Raw genomic sequence first — 19243 nt, forward strand, 5'->3', positions numbered from 1 at the left:
TAATTTCTTTAAATTTTTTCTATACATAAACACTAAAAAAATTATTTTGTTGTGAACTTTTTGCATGTTATCTCTTTTTTGTGAACGAGATGAAGCGAAAGTGAAAACTCAAGTTTTGATTTAAGAAAAAAGTTTTTATCTATAATGGAAATGCACAATATACAAATGTAGAGAGAGATAATTCTAAAAAGTCTCAATAATTTTTAGGGATTTTAAATTTTTTTAGTTTTTATATATTTGGTTTTGCAATTGTTGGGAACAGAGGGAGGCGATAGATTTTAACTGAGTGTTGAAACGCAATCCATAAGTCATTCCTTACAAAAATATAGCTCACGCATGATAAATCACTTTACAATCATCTATTATAGTTAGGTCCGATTTTTATAAACGAGCACAATAATGGCTTGTTCGACTTGGGTAAATATCCCACCGCACGATCACTTGTGAATTTAATGAACATTTTTTGTTCACTTTATGGTTTGTATCCATAGGTCATTTGCATCTTTAACCTGTTTTAGACATGCATATCCATTTTTTAAAACATGTGTAGAAAACAAAAATCATTGTTTTATAAAATTCCAAGCTATAAGGGTTGAACTAGTGGAATTTCCCAAACTTCGATAACAAAATTTTGTTTTTATTTGTAGTGTGTGAATAAATTTTCTTTACTTAAATTTGTTATTGCATAAAATTTTTTCCATACCTAAACTCTAAAATTTTCATTTTGTTGTGATCTATTTGTCTTTTATCTTTTTTTTACTTACAAGACAAAGTGAAAGTGAAAACTCAAGTTTTGATATAAGAAAAAAGTATACATATAAAATGGAAATGTGCAATATAAAAATGTAGAGAGAGATAATTCCAAAAAGTTTCTGTAATTTTTAGGGATTTTAAACTCTTTTTAGTTTTTATATATTAGGTTTTGCAATCGTCGGTAAAAGGGGGAGGCGGGGGATTTTTAACTGAGTGTTGACTACCAATCCATAAGTCATTCCTTACAAAAATATAGCTCGTTACGCATGATAAATCACTTTACAATCATCTAGGATCGTTAGGTCAGCTTTTTGTAAATGGGAAAAATAATGCATTGTTTGACTCGGGTAAATATCCCACTGCACGTTCACTTGAGAATTTAATGTGCGTTTGTTATTATCTTTAAAATGTTTGGATCCATAGGTCATTTGCATCTTTAACATGTTTCAAGCATGCATATCCAATTTTTTAAAACATGTGTAGAAAAATCTCTTTGTTATAAAATTCCAAGTTATTCGGGTTGAACTAGTGGAATTTCCTAAACTTGGATAAGAAAATTTTAGGTTCGTTTGTGGTGTGTGAATAAATTTTCTTTACTTGCATTTGTTATTGCTTTAAAAGTTTTCCATACATAAACTCTAAAATTTTAATTTTGTTGTGATCTATTTGCCTTTTATCTCTTTTTTGCATACGAGATGAAGGGAAAGTGAAAACTCAAGTTTTTATTTAAGAAAAAAGTGTATACCTAAAAAGGAAATGCACATTGCATAAATGAAGAGAGAGAAAATTCTAAATAGCGTCTGTAATTTTTAGGGATTGTAAACTCTTTTTAGTTTTTATATATTAGGTTTTGCAATCGTTGTGAAAAGGGGGAGGCAGGGGATTTTTTACCGAGTGTTGACTCCCAATCTATAAGTCATTCCTTAAAAACATATAGCCCGTTATGCATGATAAATCACTTTACAATCATCTATTATCGTTAGGTCAGCTTTTTGTAAATGGGCAAAATAATGGCTTGTTTGACTCGGGTAAATATCCCACCGCACGTTCACTTGAGAATTTAAGAAGTGTTTTTTATGCTCTTAAAAAGGTTTGGATCCCTAGGTTATTTCCATCTCTAACATGTTTCAAGCATGCCTATCCAATTTTTAAAACATGTGTAGAAAAATCTCTTTCTTATAAAGTCCAAGCTTTTAGGGTTGAACTAGTGGATTTTCCCAAAACTTGGATAATAAACTTTTGTATTCATTGGTGGTGTGTGAATAAATTTCCATTACTAACATTTGTTATTGCTTTTAATTTTTTTCCATACATAAACTCTGAAATTTTCATTTTATTGTGATCTATTTGCCTTTTATCTCCTTTTGTTTACGAGAATAAGGGAAAGTGTAAACTCAAGTTTTGATTTAAGAAAATAGTATACATCTAAAATTGTACTTCAAAATGTAAAAATATAGAGAGAGATAATTCCAAAAAGTGTCTGTAATTTTTAGGGATTGTAAGCTCTTTTTAATTTTTATATATTAGGTTTTGCAATCGTCAGGAAAAGGGGGAGGCGGGAATTTTTAATTGAGTGTTGATTCCCAATCCATAAATGATTCCTCACAAAAATATAGCCCATGACACATGATTGATCACTTTACAATCATCTATGATCGTTAGGTCAACTTTTTTATAAATGGGCAAAAAATGGCTTGTTTGACTCGCACAAATATCCCACCGCACATTCACTTGTGAATTTATTGAGCGTTTGTTATTCTCTTTAAAAAGTTTGTATCCATAGGTCATTTGCATCATTAACATGTTTCAAGCATGCATATCCAATTTTTAAACTATGTGTAGTAAAAGAATCTATTTCTTATAAAATTCCAAGCTATTAGGGTTGAACTAGAGGAATTTCCCAAACTTGGATAACAAAATTTTCTGTTCATTTGAGGTGTGTGAATAAATTTTCTTTACATACATTTGTTATTGGTTTAAATTTTTTTCATACATAAACTCTAAAATTTTCATTTTGTTGTTATCTATTTGCTCTTTATCTTTTTTTTTGTTTACGAGATGATGGGAAAGTAAAAAGTCAAGTTTTGATTTAAGAAAAAAATATACATCTAAAATGCACAAATGTAGAGAGAAATAATTCTAAAAAGCATCTGTAATTTTTAGGGTTAGTAAACGTTTTTTAGTTTCTAGATATTAAGTTTTGCGATCGTCCAAAAAAGGGGGAGGCGGGGGATTTTTACCTGAGTGTTGACTCCCAATCCATAAGTTATTTCTTACAAAAATATAGCCTACTATGTATGATAAATCACTTTACAATCATCTATGATCGTTAGGTCAGCTTTTTGTAAATGGGTAAAATAATGGCTTGTTTCACTCGGGTAAATATCCCACCCCAAGTTCACTTGAGAATTTAATGAGCGTTTATTATTCTGTTTAAAAGGTTTGGATCCATAAGTCATTTGAATCTTTAACATGTTTCAACGATGCATATTCCTTTTTTAAAACATGTGTAGAAAAATCTCTTTCTTATGAAATTCCAAGCTATTTGAGTTGAACTAATGGAATTTCCAAAACTTGGATAACAAAACTTTTGTGTTCATTTGTGGTGTGTGAATAAATTTTCTTTACTTACATTTGTTATTGCTTTAAGTTTTTTCCATACAGAAACTTAAATTTTCTTTTTGTATTGATCTATTTGCCTTTAATCTCTTTTTTGATTACGAGATGAAGGGAAAGTGAAAACTCAAGTTTTGATTTCATAAAAAGTATACATATGAAATGGAAATGCACAATGCACAAATGTAGAGACAGATAACTCCAAAATGTGTATGTAATTTTTAGGGATTGTAAACTCTTTTGCAGTTTTTATATATTAGGTTTTGCAATCATCATGAAAAGGGGGAGGCGGGGATTTTTAACTGAGTGTTGACTCCCAATCTATATGTAATTCCTTACAAAAATATAACCCATTACTCATGGTAAATAACTTTACAATTATCTATGATCATTAGGTAAGCTTTTTGTAAATGGGCAAAATAATGGCTTGTTTGACTTGGGTAAATATCCCACCGCACGTTCACTAGAGAATTTAAGTTGCGTTTGTTATTCTTTTAAAAAGGTTTGAATCCTTAGGTGATTTCCATCTTTAACTTGTTTCAACCATGCATATCCATTTTTTAAAACATGTGTAGAAAAATCTCTTTCTTATAAAATTCCAAGCTTTTTGGGATGAACAAGTGGAATTGCCAAAAATTCAATAAAAAAACTTTTGTATTCATTTGTGGTGTGTGAATAAATTTTATTTTCTTATATTTGTTATTGCTTTAAATTTTTTCCATACATATACTCTAAAATTTTCATTTTGTTGTCATCTATTTGCCTTTTATCTCTTTTTTGTTTACTAGATGGAGGGAAAGTGAAAACTCTAGTTTTTATTTATGAAAAAAGTATACATCTAAAATGGAAATGCACATTTCACAAATGTAGACAGAGATAATTCCAAAAAGTGTCTGTAATTTTTAGGCATAGTAAACGTTTTTCATTTTTTATATATCAGGTTTTGCAATTGTCCGGAAAAGGGGAAGGTGGGGGATTTTTAACTGAGTGTTGACACCCAAGTCATAAGTCTTTCCTTAGAAAATTTAGCCCATTACGCATGATAAATCACTTTACAATCATCTATGATAGGTCAGTCAATTTTTTGTAAATGGGCAAAATAATGGCTTATTAGACTCGGGTAAATATCCCATCGCACGTTCACAGGAGAATTTAACGAGTGCTCGAAATTCTCTTTAAAAGGTTTGTATCCATAGGTCATTTGCATCTTTATCATTTTTCTAGCATGCATATCCATTTTTTAAAACATGTGTAGAAAAATGACTTTCTTATAAAATTCCAAGCTAATAGGGTTGAACTAATGGAATTTCCCATACTCGGATAAATGAACTTTTGTGCTCATTTGTGGTGTGTGAATAAATTTTCTTTACTTACATTTTTTATTGCTTTAAATTTTTTCCATACATAAACTCTAAAATTTTCATTTTGTTGTGGTCTATTTGCCTTTTATCTCTTTGTTGTTTAGGAGATGAAGGGAAAGAGAAAAGTCAAGTTTTGATTTAAGAAAAAAGTGTACATCTAAAATGGCAATGCACAATGCAGAAATGTAGAGAGAAATACTTCCTAAAAGTGTCTATAATTTTTAGAGATTGTAAACTCTTTTAAGTTTTTATATATTAGGTTTTGAAAACATCAGGAAAAGAGGGGGGGGGGGGGGGGGGGGGGGGGGGGGGTTGGGGGGAGCGTGGGATTTTTAAGTGAGTGTTGACTCCCAATCCATAAGTCATTCTTACAAAAATACAGCCCTTTAAGCATGAGAAATCACTTTACAATCATCTATGATCGTTAGGTCAGTTTTTTGTAAATGGGCAAAATAATGGCTAGTTTTAATCAGGTAATTATTCCACCGCACATTCACTTGAGAATTTAATGAGCGTCTGTTATCCTCTTTAAAAGGTTTGGAACCATAGGTCATTTGCATATGTAACATGTTTCAAGCATGCATATCCATTTTTTAAAACAAGTGTTCAAAAATCTCTTTCTTATAAAATTCCAAGCTATTAGGTTAAACTAGTGGAATTTCCCAAACTTGGATAGCATAACTTTAGTGTTCATTTGTAGTGTATGAATAAATTTTCTTTACTTACATTGGTTATTGCTTTCAATTTTTTCCATCTCTAAAATTTTCATTTTGTTGTGATCTATTTTCCTTTTACCTCTTTTTTGTTTACGAGATGAAGGGAAAGTGAAACTCAAGTTTTGATTTAAGAAAAAAATATACATAAAAAATAGAAGTGCATAATGCACAAATGTAGAGAGAGATAATTTCAAAAAGTGTCTGTAATTTTTAGGGATTGCAAACTCTTTTCAGTTTTTTTATATTAGGTTTTGAAATCATCGGGAAAAGGGGGAGGCGTGGGATTTTAAGTGAGTGTTGACTACCAATCCATAAGTCATTCTTACAAAAATATAGCCCTTTAAGCATGAGAAATCACTTTACAATCATCTATGATCGCTAGGTCAGTTTTTTGTAAATGGGCAAAATAATGGCTAGTTTTAATCAGGTAATTATCCCACCGCACATTCACTTGAGAATTTAATGAGCGTTTGTTATCCTCTTTAAAAGGTTTGGAACCATAGGTCATTTGCATCTGTAACATGTTTCAAGCATGCATATCCATTTTTTAAAACAAGTGTTCAAAAATCACTTTCTTATAAAATTCCAAGCTATTAGGGTTGAACTAGTGGAATTTCCCAAACTTGGATAGCATAACTTTAGTGTTCATTTCTAGTGTATGAATAAATTTTCTTTACTTACATTGGTTATTGCTTTAAATATTTTCCATACATAGACTCTAAAATTTTCATTTTGTTGTGATCTATTTTCCTTTTACCTCTTTTTTGTTTACGAGATGAAGGGAAAGTGAAACTCAAGTTTTGATTTAAGAAAAAAATATACATAAAAAATAGAAGTGCACAATGCACAAATGTAGAGAGAGAGAATTCCAAAAAATGTTTGTAATTTTTAGGGATTGCAAACTATTTTCACTTTTTTTATATTAGGTTTTGCAATCGTCGAGAAAAAGGGAAGAGGGGGAATTTTAGCTGAATGTTGACTCCCAATCCATAAGTCATTATGGACAAGAATATAGCCCATGATGCATGATAAATCACTTTATAAACATCTATAATCGTTAGGTCAGTTTTTTGTAAAAGGGCAAAATAATGGCTTCTTTGAATCTGGTAAAAATCCCACCACACGTTCACTTGAGAATTTAACAAGCATTGGTTATTCTCTTTAAAAGGTCTGGCTCCATAGGTCAATTGCATTTTTAACATGTTTCAAGCATTCATATCCATTTTTAAAAACATGTGTAGAAAAATCTCTTTCTTATAAAATTCCAAGCTATTGGGGTTGAACTAGTGGAATTTCAAAAACTTGGATAACCAAAATTTTGTGTTCATTTGTGGTGTGTGAATAAATTTTATTTACTGACATTTTTTATTCCTTTAAATTTTTTCCATACATAAACTCTAAAATTTTCATTTTGCTGTGACCTATTTGCTTTTTATCTCTTTTTTGTTTACAAATGAAGCAAAAGTAAAAACTCAAGTTTTGATTTTAGAAAAAATTGTACATCTAACATGGAAATGCACAATACACAAATATAAAGAGAGATAATTCAAAAAACTGTCTAAAATTTTTAGGGATTTTAAACTCTTTTTAGTTTTTACATATTAGGTTTTAAACTGAGTGTTGACACCCAATCCATAAGTCATTCCTCACAAAAATATAGCTCGTTACGCAAGATAAATCACTTTACAATCATCTATGATCGTTATCTCAGCTGGGCAAAATAATGCTTTGTTTGAATCGGGTAAATATCCCACCGCACGTTCAGTTGAGAATTTAATGAGAGTTTTTTATTCTCTTTAAAAGGTTTGGATCCATAGGTCATTTGCATCTTGAACAAGTTTCATGCATGCATATCCAATTTTTTAAACATGTGTAGAAAAATCTCTTTCTTATAAAATTCCAAGCTATTAGGGTTGAATTAGTGGAATTTACTAAACTTGGATACCAAAACTTTTGTGTTCATTTGTGGTGTGTGAATAAATATTCTTCACTTACATTTGTTATTCCTTTAAATTTTTTCCATTCATAAACTCTAAAATTTTCATTTTGTTGTGATCTACTTTCCTTTTATCTCTTTTTTGTTTACGAGATGAAGGGAAAGTGAAAAATCAAGTTTTTATATAAGAAAAAGGTTTACATATAAAATGGAAATCCACAATACGCAAATTTAGAGAGAGATAATTGCAAAAAGTGTCTATAACTTTTAGGGATTGTAAACTCTTTTTAGTTTTTATATATTAGGTTTTACAATCGTCGGGAAAAGGGGGATTTTTAACTAAGTGTTGATTCCACATCCATAAGTCATTCCTTACAAAAATATAGCCCGTTACGCATGATAAATCACTTTCATATCATCGATGATCGTTTGGTCAGCTTTTTGTAAATAAGCAAGTTAATGCCTTGTTTGATTCGGGTAAATATCCCACCACACGTTCACTTGAGAATTTAATGAGTGTTTCTTATTCTCATTTAAAAGACTGGATCAATAGGTCATTTGCATCTTTAACATGTTTCAAGCTTGCATATCCTTTTTTAAAAACATGTGTAGAAACATCTCTTTCTAATAAAATTCCAAGCTATTAGGGTTGAACTTGTGGAATTTCCCAAACTTGGATAATAAAAATTTTGTGTTCATTTGTGGTGTGTGAATAAATTTTCTTTACTAACATTTGTAATTGCTTTAAATTTTTTCCATACATAAACTCTAAAATTTTCCTTTTGTTGAAATCTATTTGCCTTTTATTCTCCTTTTTGTTTACGAGATGAAGGGAAAGTGTAAACTCCAGTTTTGCTTTTAAAAAAATATACATCTAAAGAGGAAATGCACAATGCACAAATGTAGAGACAGATAATTTCAAAAAAGTGTCTATAACTTTTAGGGATTGTAAACTCTTTTGCAGTTTTTATATATTAGGATTTGCAATCGTCGGGAAAAGGGGGAGGCTGGAGATTTTTAACTGAGTGTTGACTTCCAATCCATAAGTCATTCCTTACAAAAATATACCCATTACGAATGATAAATCACTTTACAATCATCTATGATCATTAGGTCAGCTTTTTGTAAATGGGCAAAATAATGGCTTGTTTGACTCGAGTAAATATCCCACCGCACGTTCACTTTAGAATATAATGATCATTTGTTATTCTCTTAAAAAGGTTTGGATCCATAGGTCATTTGCATCTTTAATATGTTTCAATCATGCATATTAATTTTGTAAAACATGTGTGGAAAAATCTCTTTCTTATCAAATTCTAAGATAATAGGGTTGAACTAGTGGAATTTCCCAAACTTGGATAACAAAATTTTTTTGTTCATTTGTGTTGTGTGAATAAATTTTCTTTACTTACATTTGTTATTGCATTAAATTTTTTCCATACTTGAATTCTAAAGTTTTCATTTGGTTGTGATCTATTTGCCTTTTATCTCTTTTTTGTTGACGAGATGAAGGAAAAGTGAAAAATCATGTTTTTATTTAAGAAAATGGTATACATCTAAAATAAAAATGCGCAATGCAAAAATGCATAATTCCAAAAAGTGTTTGTAATTTTTTGGGATTGTAAACTCTTTTTCGTTTTTATATATTAAGTTTTGCAAATGTCAAGAAAAGGGGGAGACAGGGGATTTTAAACTGAGTGTTGAATCCCAATTCATAATGCATTCCTTACAAAATTATAGTCCATTACGCATGATAAATCACTTTAAAATCATCTATTATCGTATCATTAGCTTTTTGTAAATGCGCACAATAATGGCTTGTTTGACTTGGGCAAATATCCCACCACACATAAACTTGTGAATTTAATGACATATTTTATTCACTTTAAAAGGTTTGTATCCATAGGCCATTTGCATCTTTAACATATTTCAAGCATGCATATCCTTTTTTTAAACATGTGTAGAAAAAAAATCACTTTTTTCTTAAATTCCAAGCTATTAGGTTTGAACTAGGGGAATTTCCCAAACTTGGATAACAAAATTTTGTGATCATTTGTGGTGTGTGAATAAATTTTCTTTACTTACATTTGTTATTCCTTAAAATTTTTTCTATACCTAAACTCAAAACTTTTCATTTTGTTGTGATCTATTTGCCTTTTATCTCTTTTTTGTTTGCAAGATGAAGCGAAAGTGAAAACTCAAGTTTTGATAAAAGAAAAAAGTGCACATCTAAAATGGAAATGCACAATATAAAAATGTAGAGATAGATAATTCCAAAAAGTGTCAGTAATTTTTAGGGATTTTAAACTCTTTTTAGCTTTTATATATTAGGTTTTGCAATTGTTGGGAAAAGGGGGAGATATGGGATTTTTAACTGAGTATTGACTCCCAATCCATAACTCATTCCTTACAAAAATATAGCTCGTTAGGCATAATTAATCACTTTACAATCATCTTTGATCGTGAGGTTAGCTTTTTGTAAATGGGCAAGTTAATGGCTTGTTTGACTCAGCTAAATATCCCACCGCACGTTCACTTCAGAATTTAATGACCGTTTGTTATTCTCTTTAAAAGGTTTGGATCCATAGGTCATTTTTATGTTTAACATGTTTCAAGCATGCATATCCATTCTTTAAAACATGTGTAGAAAAATCTTTTTCTTATAAAATTCATAGCTAATAATAGGCTTGAACTACTGGAATTTCCCAAACTTGGATAAAAAAATTTTGTGTTCATTTGTGGTGTGTGAATAATATGTTTTAACTAACATTCGTAATTTATTTAAGTTTTTTCCTTACATAAAATGTTAAATTTTTATTTTGTTGTGATCTATTTGCCTTTTATCTCTTTTTTGAGAATGAGATGAAGCGAAAGTGAAAACTCAAGTATTGATTAAAGAAAAAAATGTATATCTAAAATGAAAATACACAAGAAAAAATTTAGAGAGAGATAATTCAAAAAAGTGTCTACACTTTTTTGGGATTTTAAAATCTTTTTAGTTTTCGTAAATTAGGTTTTGCAATCGTCGGAAAAAGGCGGAGGCGGGGGATTTTTAACTGAGTGTTGAATCCCAATCCATAAGTCATTCCTTACAAAAATATTGCCCATTACACATGATAAATCACTTTACAATCATCTATTATCATTAGGTCAGATTTTTGTAAATGGGCACAATATTGGCATGTTTGACTCGGGAAAATATCCCACCGCACGTTCACTTGTGAATTTATTGAGCTTTTGTTAATCGCTTCAAAAGGTATGCATCCATAGGTAATTTGAATCTTTGACATATTTCAAGCATGCATATCCATTTTCTTAAACATGTGTAGCAAAAAAATCCCTTTCTTATAAAATTCCAAGCTATTTGGGTTGAACTAGTAGAATTTCCCAAACTTGGATAACAAAATTTTGTATTCAGTTGTGGTGTGTGAATAAATTTTCTTTACTTACATTTGTTATTGCTTAAATTTTTTTCCATACCTAAACTCTAAAATTTCATTTTGTTGTGATCTATTTGCCTTTTATCTCTTTTTTGTGAACGAGATGAAGCGAAAGTGAAAACTCAAGTATTGATTTAAGAAAAACGTGTATATCTAAAATGGAAATGCACAATGCACAAATGTAGAGAGATATAATTCTAAAAAGTGTCTATACATTTTAGGGATTTTAAATTTTTTTTAGTTTTTTTATATTAGGTTTTGAAATCATCGGGAAAAGGGAGAGGCGGGGATTTTTAACTGAGTGTTGAATCCCAATCCATAAGTCATTCCTTACAAAAATATTTCCCATTACGTATGATAAATCACTTTACAAACATCTATTATCATTAGGTCAGATTTTTGTAAATGGGCACAATATTGGCTTGTTTGACTCGGGAAAATATCCCACCGCACGTTCACTTGTGAATTTAATGAGCTTTTGTTATTCACTTTAAAAGGTATGTATCCATAGGTCATTTGCATCTTTAACATGTTTCAAGAATGCAAATCCATTTTTTAAAACATGTGTAGCAAAAAAATCTCTTTCTTATAAAATTCCAAGCTATTTGGGTTGAACTAGTGGAATTTCCCAAACTAGGATAACAAAATTTCGTTTTCAATTGTGGTGTGTGAATAAATTTTCTTCACTTACATTTGTTATTGCTTAAATTTTTTTCCAGACCTAAACTCTAAAATTTTGATTTTGTTGTGATCTATTTGCCTTTTATATCTTTTTTGTGAACGAGATGAAGCGAAAGTGAAAACTCAAGTATTGATTTTAGAAAAACATGTATATCTAAAATGGAAATGTACAATGCACAAATGTAGAGAGAGATAATTCTAAAAAGTGTCTATACTTTTTAGGGATTTTAAAATCTTTTAGTTTTCATATATTAGGTTTTGCAATCGTCGGAAAAAGGGGGAGGCGGGGGATTTATAACCGAGTGTTGAATCCCAATCCATAAGTTATTCCTTACAAAAATATTTCCCATTATGCATGAAAAATCACTTTACAATCATCTATTATCGTTAGGTCAGATTTTTGTAAATGGGCACAATATTGGCTTGTTTGACTCGGGAAAATATCCCACCGCACGTTCACTTGTGAATTTAATGAGCTTTTGTTATTCGCTTTAAAAGGTATGTATCCATAGGTCATTTGCATCTTTAACATGTTTCAAGCATGCATATCCATTTTTTAAAACATGCGTAGCAAAAAAATCTCTTCCTTATTAAATTCCAAGCTATTTGGGTTGAACTAGTGGAATTTCGCAAACTAGGATAACAAATTTTTGTATTCATTTGTGGTGTGTGAATAAATTTTCTTTACTTACATTTGTTATTGCTTAAATTTTTTTCCATACCTAAACTCTAAATTTTTCATTTTGTTGTGATCTATTTGCCTTTTATCTCTTTTTTGTTTACAAGATGAAGCGAAAGGGAAAAATCAAGTTTTGATAAAAGAAAAAAGTGTACATCTAAAATAAAAATGCACAAAATAAAAATGTAGAGAGAGATAATTCAAAAAAGAGTCAGTAATTTTTAGGGATTTTAAACTCTTTTTAGTTTTTATATATTAGGTTTTGTAATCGTTGGGAAAAGGAGGAGGCGGGGGTTTTTTAATTGAGTCTTGACTCCCAATCCATAAGTCATTCCTTAAAAAAATATAGCTCGTTACGCATGATAAATCACTTTACAATCAACTATTATCTTTAGGTCAGCTTTATGTAAATTGGAAAAATAATGCTTTGTTTCACTTGGGTAAATATCCCACCACACGTTCACTTGAGAATTTAATGGGCGTTTCTTATTCTCTTTAAAAAGTTTGGATCCATAGGTCATTTGCATCTTTAACAAGTTTCAAGCATGCATATCCATATTTTAAAACATGTGTAGACAAAAAATCTTTTTCTTCTTAAATATCAAGCTATTTGGTTTGAACTAGTGGAATTTTCAAAACTTGGATAACAAACATTTGTGTTCATTTATGGTGTGTGAATAAATTTTCTTTACTTACATTTTTTATTGCTTTAAATTTTTTCCATACCTAAACTCTAAAAGTTTCATTTTGTTGTGATCTATTTGCCTTTTATCTCTTTTTTGTTTACAGGATGAAGCGGAAAAAGAAAACTCAAGTTTTGATAAAAGAAAAAAGTGTACATCTAAAATGGAAATGCACAACATAAAAATGTAGAGAGAGATAATTCAAAAAAGTGTCTGTTATTTTTAGGGATTTTAAACTCTTTTGAGCTTTTATATATTAGGTTTTGCAATCGTCGGGAAAAGGGGGAGGTGGGGGATTTTTAACTCCCAATCCATAAGTCATTCCTTACAAATATAGCTCGTTAGTCATAATAAATCACTTTACAATCATCGATTATCATAAGGTCAGCTTTTTGTAAACGGGCAAGTTAATGGCTTGTTTGACTTGGATAAATATCCCACCCCACGTTCACTTGAGAATTTAATGGGCGTTTGTTTTTCTCATTAAAAGGTTTGGATCCATAAGTCATTTTCATCTTTAAGATGTTTCAAGCATGCATATCCATTTTTTAAAACAAGTTTAGAAATATCTCTTTCTTATAAAATTCCAAGGTAATAGGCTTGAACTAGACATATTTCCCAAACGTGTATAAAATATTTTGTGTTCATTTGTGGTGTGTGAATAAATTATTTTTACTTACATTAGTAATTTCTTTAAGTTTTTTCAATGCACAAACTCTAAAATTTTTATTTTGTTGTTATCTATTTGCCTTTTATCTCTTTTTTGTGAACAAGATGTAGCGAAAGTGAAAACTCAAGTATTGATTTAAGAAAAAAGTGTATATCTAAAATGGAAATCCACAATGCACAAATGTAGAGAGAGATAATTCTAAAAAGTGTCTGTGCTTTTTCCGGATTTTAAAATCTTTTGTAGTTTTTATATATTAGGTTTTGCAATCGTCGGGAAAAGGGAGAGACGGGAGAATTTTAACTGAGTGTTGAATCCCTATCCATAAGTCATTCCTTACAAAAATATTGCCCATTACGAATGATAAATCACTTTAAAATCATCTATTATTGTTAGGTCAGATTTTTGTAAATGGGCACAATATTGGCTTGTTTGACTCGGGATAATATGCCACCGCACGTTCACTTGACAATTTAATGAGCTTTTTTTATTCAATTTAAAAGGTATGTATCCATACGTCATTTGCATCTTTAACATTTTTCAAGCATGCATATCCATTTTTTAAAATGTGTAGAAAAAAAATCTTTTTCTTATTAAATTCCAATCTATTTGGGTTGAACTAATGGAATTTCCAAAATTAGGATAATAAAAATTTGTATTCATTTGTGGTGTGTAAATAAATTTCTTTACTTACATTTGTTATTGCTTAAAATTTTTTCCACACCTAAAGTCTAAAATTTTCATTTTGTTGTGATCTATTTGCCTTTTATCTCTTTTTTTTACAAGATGAATCGAAAGTGGAAACTCCAGTTTCGATATAAGAAAAAATTCTACCTCTAAAATGGAAATGCACAATATAAAAATGTAGAGAGAGATAATTCTAAAAAATGTCTGTAAATTTTAGGGATTTTAAACTCTTTTTAGTTTTTATATATTAGGTTTTGCAATCGTTGGGAAAAGGGGGAGGCGGTGGATTTTTAACTGAGTGTTGAATCCCAATCCGTAAGTCATTCCTCACAAAAATAAAGCCCATTACGCATGATAAATCACTTTACTATCATCTATTATCGTTAGGTCAGATTTTTGTAATTGGGAACAATATTGGCTTGTTTGACTCTGGCAAATATCCCACCGCACGTTCACTTGTGAATTTAATGAGCTTTTGTTATTCACTATAAAAGGTATGTATCCATAGGTCATTTGCATCTTTAACATGTTTCAAGCATGCATATCCAATTTTTAAAACATGTGTAGAAAAAAAATCTCTTTCTTATAAAATTCCAAGCTATTTCAGTTGAACTAGTGGAATTTTCCAAACTAGGATAAAAAAATTTTGTATTCATTTGTGGTGTGTGAATAAATTTTCTTTACTTACATTTTTTATTGCTTAAAATCTTTTCCATACCTAAACTCTAAAAGTTTTATTTTGTTGTGATCTATTTGCCTTTTATCTCTTTTGTTTTACAAGATGAAACGAAAGTGAAAACTCAAGTTTTGATATAAGAAAAAAGTCTACTTCTAAAATGGAAATGCACAATATAAAAATATAGAGAGAGATGATTCCAAAAAGTGTTTTTAATTTTTAGGGATTTTAAACTCTTTTTAGTTTTTATATATCAGGTTTTGCAATCATTGGGAAAAGGGGGAGGCAAGGGATTTTTAGCTGAGCGTTGACTCCCAATCCATAAGTCATTCCTTAGAAAAACATAGCTCGTTATGCAAGATAAATCCCTTTACAATCAACAATGATCATTAGGCCAGCTTTATGTAAATGGGCAAAATAATGCTTTGTTTGACTCGGGTAAATATCACACCGGATGTTCACTTGAGAATTTAATAAGCGTTTGTTATTCTATTTTAAAGATTTGGATCTATATGTCATTAGAATCCTTAACATGTTTCAAGCATGCATATCCATTTTTTGAAACATGTGTAGAAAAATCTCTTTATTATAAAATTCCTAGGTAATAAGGCTTGAACTAGTGTAATTTCCCAAACTTGGATAAAAAAATTTTGTGTTCATTTGTGGTGTGTGAATAAATTTTTTTTACTTACATTTTTAATTTCTTTAAGTTTATTCCATACATAAACTCTAAAAATTTTATTTTGTTGTGTTTTTTTGCCTTTTATCTCTATTTTGAGAACGAAATGTATCGAAAGTGAAAACTCAAGTATTGATTTAAGAAAAAAGTGCATATCTAAAATGGAAATGTACAATGCACAATTTTAGAGAGAGATAATTCTAAAACGGGTCTATAATTTTTAGGTATTTTAAAATATTTTTAGTTTTTATATATTAGGTTTTGCAATCGTCGGGAAAAGGGGGAGGCGGGGGATTTTTAACTAAGTGTTGAATCCCAATCCATAAGTCATTCCATACAAAAATATAGCCCATTACGCATGATAAATCATTTTACAATCTTCTATTATCATTACGTCAGATTTTTGTAAATGGGCACAATATTGGCTTGTTTGACTCAGGCAAATATCCCACCGCACTTTCACTTGTGAATTTAATGAGCTTTTGTTATTCCCTTTAAAAGGTATGTATCCATAGGTCATTTAAATATTTAACATGTTTCAAGCATGCATATCCATTTTTTAAAACATTTTTAGGAAAAAAATCTCTTTCTTATAAAACTCCAAGCTATTTGGGTTGAACAAGTGGAACTTCCCAAACTTGGATAACAAAATTTTTATATTCTTTTGTGGTGTGTGAATAAATTTTCTTTACATACATTTTTTATTGCTTAAATTTTTTTCCATACCTAAACTCTAAAATTTTCATTTTGTTGTGATCTATTTGCCTTTTATCTCTTTTTTTTTTTAAAGATGAAGAAAAAGTGAAAACTCAAGTTTTGATATAAGAAAAAACTCTACATCTAAAATGGAAATGCACAAAATAAAAATGTAGAGAGAGATAATTCAAAAAAGTGTCAGTAATTTTTAGGGATTTTAAACTCTTTTTAGTTTTTATATATTAAGTTTTGCAATCCTTGGGAAAAGGGGGAGGTGGGGGATTTTTAACTGAGTGTTGACTCCAAATCCAAAAGTCATTCCTTTAAAAAATATAGCTCGTTACGCAAGAAAAATCACTTTGGAATCAACTATGATCATTAGGTCAGCTTTATGTAAATGGGCAAAATAATGCTTTGTTTGACTCGAGTAAATATCCCACTGCATGTTCACTTGAGAATTTAATGAGCGTTTGTTATTCTCTTTAGAAGGTTTGGATCCATAGGTCATTTGCATCTTTAACATGTTTCAAGCATGCATATCCATATTTTAAAACATGTGTAGAAAAAAGATATCTTTCTTCTTAAATTTCAAGCAATTCGGTTTGAACTAGTGGAATTTCTAAAACTTGGATAACAAAATTTTGATTTCATTTGTGGTGTGTGAATAAATTTTCTTCACTTACATTTGTTATTGCTTGAAATTTTTTCCATACCTAAACGCTAAAATTTTCATTTTGGTTGTGATCTATTTGCCTTTTATCTCTTTTTTGTTTACAAGATGAAGCGAAAAAGAAAACTCAAGTTTTGATAAAAGAAAAAAGTGTACATCTAAAATGTAAATGCACAATATAAAAATGTAGAGAGAGATAATTCCAAAAAGTGTTCGGAATTTTTAGGGATTTTAAACTCTTTTGAGCTTTTATGTATTAGGTTTTCCAATCGTTGGGAAAAGGGGGAGGTGGGGGGATTTTTAACTAAGTGTTGATTCCCAATCCATAAGTCATTCCCTACCAATATATAGCTCGTTAGGCATAATAACTCACTTTACAATCATCTATGATCGTAAGGTCAACTTTTTGTTAATGGGCAAGTTAATGGCTTGTTTGACTTGAATAAATATCCCACCACACGTACACTTGATAATTTAAGGAGCATATGTTATTCTCTTTAAAAGGTTTGGATCCATAAGTCATTTTAATCTTTAACATCTTTCAAGCATGCAAATCCATTTTTTAAAAATTGTTAAGAAAAATCTCTTTCTTATAAAATTCCAAGGTGCTTGAACTAATCGTATTTCCAAACTTGTATAAAAATTTTTGTCTTCATTTGTGGTGAGTGAATAAATTTTTTTTACTTAAAATAGTTATTTCTTTAAGTTTTTTCCTTCCATAAACTCAAATGTTTTTATTGTTTTGTGATCTATTTGCCTTTTATCTCTTTTTTGTGAACGAGATGTAGCGAAAGTGAAAACTCAAGTATTGATTTAAGAAAAAAGTGTATTTCTAAAATGGAAATTCACAATGCACAAATGTAAAGAGAGATAATTCTAAAAAGTGTCTGTACTTTTTACGGATTTTAAAATCTTTTTTAGTTTTTATATATTAGGCTTTGCAATTGTAGGAAAAAGGGGGAGGTGGGGGATTTTTAACTTAGTGTTGAATCCCAATCCATAAGTCATTCCTTACAAAAATATTGCCCATTATGCATGATAAATCACTTTACAATCATCTATTATCGTTAGGTCAGATTTTTGTAAATGGGCACAATATTGGCTTGTTTGACTCGGGCAAATATGCCACCGCACGTTCACTTGTGAATTTAATGAGCTTTTGTTATTCACTTTAAAAGGTATGTATCCATACGTCATTTGCATCTTTAACATGTTTAAAGCATGCATAGCCATTTTTTAAAACATGTGTAGAAAAAAATCTCTTCCTTATTAAATTCCAAGCAATTTGGGTTGAACTAGTGGAATTTCGCAAACTAGGATAACAAAATTTTGTATTCATTTGTGGTGTGTGAATAAATTTTCTTTACTTACATTTGTTATTGCTTAAAATTTTTTCCATACCTAAACTCTAAAATTTTCATTTTTTTGTGATCTATTTGCCTTTTATCTCCTTTTTGTTTACAAGAATCGAATGTGAAAACTCAAGTTTTGATATAAGAAAAAATTCTACCTCTAAAATGGAAATGCACAATATAAAAATGTAGAGAGAGATAATTCCAAAAAGGGTATGTAATTTTTAGGGATTTTAAACTCTTTTTAGTTTTTATATATTAGGTTTTGCAATCGTTAGGAAAAGGGGGAGGCGGGGGATTTTTAACTGAGTGTTGACTCCCAATCCATAAGTCATTCCTTACAAAAATATAGCTCGTTATGCATGATAAATAACTTTACAATCAACTATGATTGTTTGGTCAGCTTTATGTAAATGGGCAAAATAATGCTTTGTTTGACTCAGGTAAAAATCCCACTGCACGTTCACTTGATAATTTAATGAGCGTTTGTTATTCTCTATAAAAGGTTTGGATCCCTAGGTCATTTGCATCTTTAACAAGTTTCAAGCATGCATATCCATTTTTTAAAGCATGTGTAGAAAAAAAATCTCTTTCTTATTAAATTCCAAGCTATTTGGGTTGAACTAGTGGAATTTCCCAAACTAGGATAACAAAATTTTGTTTTCATTTCTCGTGTATGAATAAATTTCTTTACTTACATTTGTTATTGCTTAAAATTTTTTCCATACCTAAACTCTAAAATTTTAATTTTGTTGTGATCTATTTGCCTTTTATATTTTTTTTTCAAGATGAATCAAAAGTGTAAACTCAAGTTTTGATAAAAGAAAAAAGTGTATATCTAAAATGGAAATGCACAATATAAAAATGTAGAGAAAGATAATTCCAAAAAGTGTTTGTAATTTTTAAGGATTTTAAACTCTTTTAAGCTTTTATATATTTGGTTTTGCAATC

Source organism: Aristolochia californica, unplaced genomic scaffold (assembly GCF_029961685.1).
Source record: "Aristolochia californica isolate CCGP_79_NKW_82.1479 unplaced genomic scaffold, dmAriCali1.0.hap1 SCAF_3, whole genome shotgun sequence".
NCBI lineage: Eukaryota > Viridiplantae > Streptophyta > Magnoliopsida > Piperales > Aristolochiaceae > Aristolochia > Aristolochia californica.